Genomic DNA, 6,000 nt, shown 5'->3' on the forward strand with positions numbered 1-6,000 from the left:
TCAGATGTACCTTTTGTCTTTGACTTGTTTTTCATCTCTTTGATGATGATTTGACCATAACTCACATCTTCAGCTCTCATTACTGTGTAGTTTGCAGCTGGACAACTTTCTGTGCAATAAAAGTTGTTCAGTCCCATTTAACTCAACTTAAATGGGACTTTATTAACTTCTCTGTTAAATGCAGAGAAAACCAAGTTCATGTTATTCTCAAATGCCAAAGAGTTGTTATCTAGGTCTACTAAGATAAAAACTATTCAAGGAACTGTAATTGAAATGGTCACAACTTACAATTATCCAGGTATCATTATAAATTAGAATTTTACGGTGGCCCTGAGAGGCCAAACGGACTGCAACTTCAGAAAACACTTGCAAAAAGAAAAATGCTGCAAAAAGAAAAACGCTGCAAAAAGAAAAACACTTGCAAAAAGAAAAACAATTGCAAAAAGAAAAATGCTGCAAAAAGAAAAACACTTGCAAAAAGAAAAACACTTGCAAAAAGAAAAATGCTGCAAAAAGAAAAACACTTGCAAAAAGAAAAATGCTGCAAAAAGAAAAACACTTGCAAAAAGAAAAACAGCTGCAAAAAGAAAAATGCTGCAAAAAGAAAAACGCTGCAAAAAGAAAAACGCTGCAAAAGCACACAAAGCACAACGGAAATAGGAAAAAAGACAACGGAAATGTTTCTGGGGAGTTATGTTGAAGCTCGTGCATAAATGAATTGAGGAGAGTGACATAAATTGAGATTCAATTGGACATAAAACCTGCAGATATAACGTCAGTAGCAAAAAGAAAAAAGGTTTGCCAAAGAATGTAAAAATCAAAAAGTATTCCTGTTAAATGTGTAGATTATTTAGCAAGAAAGCAAAAAGGTGACTCTCACCTTCAGGTGAGGTGTTTTGGTGAACACATTGTCTCACCAGCAGAACCAGTAACACCAGTAGAACCACAACACAGACTGATCCAATAGACAGCAAAACAGAGGGTGATGGAGATAGAAACAGAGGTGTGGATGTCGGTGGAGGTGTGGTGGTGTGTTTGTCTAAAATAAAGCAAACACAGTCATTAAGTTGTCGTCACATTGTGAATGTTGAAAGCTGCAGAAACACAGACAGGTGAGTGTGTCACCTGTGACAGTGATCCAGCTGGATGGAGACTCTCCATGACCGCTGATGTCACACTTGTAGAGGCCTTCATCAGACCTGGAAACATGCTGGATGGTCATGTGACCTGTAGGCTGCTTCCTGATGAGGGAGCCATCTTTATAGAAAGCAGCTGGGAGGTTGGAGGGAGTGGTCTTTGTTTTACAGAGCAGAGTGACGTCATCTCCCTCCATCACAGGGAGGACAGGACTCTGCAGGATCACTGATCCACCTCAACACAGAGACAAACTACAGCATTTCATCCATTTACACACAGCTTCATCAACACTAACTCCACACACTCAGCTTACCAGTGACTGTCAGGTTAACCATGTTACTGATGGGACCCTCTCTGGACTCACACCAGTAAACGCCACTGTCATGAGGCATCAACATGCTGATGTTACAAGAAGAACCAGATGGGTTTCCCCACCCATCTCCACACTGAGTGATGTTTCCTTTGCTTGTGTTTCTCCATCCAGCAGAGCTGTCGTCCTCCTCACAGCTCAGAGACACAAAGTCATATTTGAAAAACTGAGCGCCGCTGGGCCTCACAGTCAGACGAGCTGTGAGGGTTAAAATGAGGATCTGATGATCTTTTTACAAATATGATTCAATACTAAAATAAGTTTTGCAGAATGGTTCATTCATATATAAAGCTGAGCTCCATTGTGAAACATGAACCCAATCAGGTCATATCAGTGAGCATTTCTCAGGTTTAAACTGTGTTACTGACCTTGGTTTGTTGTGCAGCTCAGCAGTGAGATCAGAACTAAAGAGAAATGACACTCAGGTTGATTTGAGGTGAACATAAAGAACAACTCCACACAAACAGCTGACAAACACACAAACTCATCTCTCTTTGATCTTTGATTTGCTCACTTTCTGTTTGATGTCAGTACCATGCTTTAGTAAAGTTTGAGCAACATACAACCTTCTTTGCAAGCTCCTTTGACTTTGAGCAACATACAACTGGAGTGTGTATAAAGTTTAAAAACAACAAACAAGCAAAAAACATCTTTTGGGAGATCTCACAAGTATTGACAGAATTTAGATTCTTCGTGTTTGAACTCTGTCAGTACAGGGTTTTGGACCATGATCATCACTTTCTATCTTAAAACCAGCCCTGAGGGACGCTGGTTTAACTCAATGCATTAGCAGATGACAATGTGCCACATGGTTTAGAATAGAATAGAATAGAATTCAACTTTATTGTCATTGCACATGCACAGGTACAGGGCAACGAAATGCAGTTTGCATCCATCTAAGTGCTTAGTGATATAGATATATTAAAATATATATTAGTGTAACATAGTTAGAGTTGAAGTTAAATCCAGCTAAATGGGACATTGGCGCCACCTACTGTTGAAAAAGTCACCCTGCAACATTCACAAAGGGCAAGGAATTCTGGGTAATCCTCAGAATAATGGAGGATTCCTGCGAGGTAAGGAATGCGCAAATGTCATGGGGAGGAAAAATCATATCGCAGGCTGTTAAAGTAATACAGTCTGACCCGATTATTTTTGTTGTTTATACATCATTTGTTGCCGGTCATTTCTCCAGTCTTTATGTTGAACTGAGTGCACGTTTATGTGAGATTTATTTATTGGGAGGAGAGGAAACAAAATGGGAGCATAGTTAGCTAACTCTGTTGTTGCTTTCCCATTTAGATTTTGTGCTGATTGCCCACGACATTAAAAAGAGAGCATTCTAACCATTGCCTTTTTGTTGTGAATGCAGGTATGTGACTGTGCCACACTGTTTAGAGAATTTACATTGTTTCATGTACAGCTTTAAAATATATTTCTATATTCCTTTCATTTGGGAAATTTAACATGCAATGTTAATGGTGTTGAAGTTTTTCTATTTTGGTTGTAAAAATTTACCACTATACGATCACACTGCAAGTGGAAATGTAATCCTGAGAATAATGGAGGATTCCTGCGAGATTTTGTGCTGATTGCCCACGACATTAAAAAGAGAGCATTCTAACCATTGCCTTTGTGTTGTGAATGCAGACCAGAGAAGACACTACACAGAGGTCACATTAGCAATAATATAGATATGTAAGTATATTGCAGAAATGGGTCTATTATGTTATAATGTACACGGTATGAAGTATGTTGTGAATATTCTATAACTATAAGTATGTACAGGCTGTAGTGAGTACAAGCTATGTACAGGATATGGACAGGATATAAATATGAAAAACTATACAGAATATGAAATAAATAACTTTACAGGAATCTGAGATATACAGTTATACAGAAATGGGAACTATGCAAGTTGTAAACAGTTGTAGGGTTAAAAATTATCGTATGTACAGAATGATTATTTACACTGAGCTATACAGTAGTGCAGTTAAGATAAGTGAGGGTGTGGATAATTTCTACAGAGGCTATATAAAGTGCTAGTGGTTGTAAGTGGTGGTTCACTCCATGTTATTATTGTGTGTTTGAGGGTACAGTTGTCCATTGTGTGTGTGTGTATGTTCAGTCCATGAGTTTAACGTGGGTCAGATGTCAGGAGGCAGAGTTCAGGAGTCTGACAGCTGTGGGGAAGAAGCTGTTCCGGTACCTGTTGGTCTTAGTCCGGAGGCTCCTGTAGCGCCTCCCAGAGGGCAGGAGGGTGAAGAGTCCATGTGATGGGTGACTGGGGTCTTTGATGATTTTCCCAGCCCTTTTCAGACACCGCTTCCTGTAGATGTCTTTTATGGCAGGAAGTGGTGCTCCGGCGATGCGCTGGGCAGTTTTCACAACCCTCTGCAATGCCTTCCGGTCCGAGGCTGAGCAGTTCCCGTACCAGACTGTTATACAGTTGGTCAGGATGCTCTCGATGGTGCAGCGATAGAAGTTCACCAGGATGTCTGAGGACAGGTGGTTCTTCCTCAGAGTCCTCAAGAAGAAGAGGCGCTGGTGAGCCTTCTTGACCAGCTTGGAGCAGTTGGTCGTCCAGGTGAGATCCTCGGAGATGTGGACTCCCAGGAACTTGAAGCTGCTCACATGCTCCACAGCCGTCCCCTTAATGTGGATGGGTGGATGTGGGTCAGCATTCCTCCTGTAGTCCACGATGAGCTCCTTGGTCTTCTCGGTGTTAAGCAGCAGGTTGTTTGTGTCGCACCACTCAGCCAGACGATCCACCTCCTCCCTGTAGGCGGCCTCATCGTTGTCACTGATGAGGCCAATCACCGTGGTGTCATCTGCAAACTTAATGATGGTGTTGGAACCATCAGCAGGTCTGCAGTCGTGGGTGAAGAGGGAGTAGAGGAAAGGGCTCATCACACAGCCTTGTGGTACACCGGTGTTCATTGTGATGGTAGATGAGCAGTGGTTATCCAGCCGGACATGTTGGGGGCGGTTGGTCAGGAAGTCCAGTAACCATTTGCAGATGAGGGAACTGATGCCCAGGTCTGTCAGTTTCCTGATGAGTTGTGAGGGGTGGATTGTATTGAACGCTGAACTGAAGTCTATAAACAGCATTCTGGCGTAGGTGTTGTTGTTGTCTAGGTGTGAGAGGACAGAGTGCAGTGCGATGGAGACTGCATCCTCTGTGCTCCTGTTCTGGCGGTATGCAAATTGGTGGGGGTCCAGGGTGGGGGGGAGACAGGATTTGAAGTGTGCTAGGACCAGCTGCTCTAAGCACTTAGTGATGATGGGGGTGAGTGCTACTGGGCGGTAGTTATTGAGGCAAGATGGGTTGGAGTTTTTGGGTATCGGGATGATGGAGGTGGATTTGAAGCAGGCCGGTACCACAGCGTGGGCCAAGGACAGATTGAATATGTCTGTGAGCACTCCTTGTAGCTCCCCAGAACACGGTCTGAGAACACGCCCGGGTTTGAAAGCAGCACTCATGTCTTCCCCTCTGTTCCCCCCTGATTTCCTGTCCATCTCTACTTACTATCCAATGAAGGCAAAAAAACAAAAAAAAAAAACCAAAAAGCAGTGGGCGCTGACCTATATTAACTAAATATATGTAAAATATCCTCTACTTTTAAATAACACAGTAAAGTCATGTGTCCACTGTGCAGCTGTGTTGATATAACGAGTGAATGATTTGAGCTTTTCACTGCCTGCTGTATTTCCTCGACTCCTGAGCAAAGATAAAGAGTCAGTTCAGACCTGCAGTTGGTCCTCGTGGTGTTTTGAACTTGAATTCAGCCTGATTTGTTTTTCATGTCTTCTCCTCCATCATCAGTTATCAGGAGAGCAGACAGTCAAAGTACAAGAATTCAAACAAACACAGAGATTCTACTTACAGAGCAGACACAGCACAGATGTTTCCTTCATCGTCCTTCTCACTCATTTGAGCTTTTTTTCGTTTCTGTCACTGTCACCAAGTAAAGCCCGCCCTCTTCCTCTTCAGAGGAAGAGGGCGGGCTTTATGTTCACCTCAAATCAACCTGAGTGTAATTTCTCTTTAGTTCTGTGCTCACTATTAGTGCAAAGACAGTGGTGAACAAATACAGTCTAAAAACTAATGCAAGTGATAAAACTATTTGTCCTCGAAAGAGGACAAAGGTCACTCTTTCGAGGATGCCAATGTTCACATTTTGGACAGAGAGGACAGATGGTTTGAAAGAGGAGTGAAAGAAGCCATTTACATCCACTGTGAGCGACCATCTTTGAACAGAGGCGGTGGTTTACGACACCAACTCTCTGCCATCTATAATCCAGTTTTGAGATCCCTTCCCAGACGCCTTAACGCCCACTCACATCCTGGGCCATCTGACCTCAGGAAATCACATGATAGGGTGGGGCCAGGTTTCACAATGAGCTCACCCGAAACCCTGGCTGATTGGGACCCACATCCACTTTCACAACTTGGCTCATGTGATTAGGTGGAGGATCATCAGGGGGTCCTT

Source organism: Aulonocara sp. 'chitande type north' Nkhata Bay, linkage group LG3, assembly GCF_057382095.1.
Source record: "Aulonocara sp. 'chitande type north' Nkhata Bay isolate Kocher_YH1m ecotype deep benthic linkage group LG3, A_spYH_male_GT1.1, whole genome shotgun sequence".
NCBI classification, from domain to species: domain Eukaryota; kingdom Metazoa; phylum Chordata; class Actinopteri; order Cichliformes; family Cichlidae; genus Aulonocara; species Aulonocara sp. 'chitande type north' Nkhata Bay.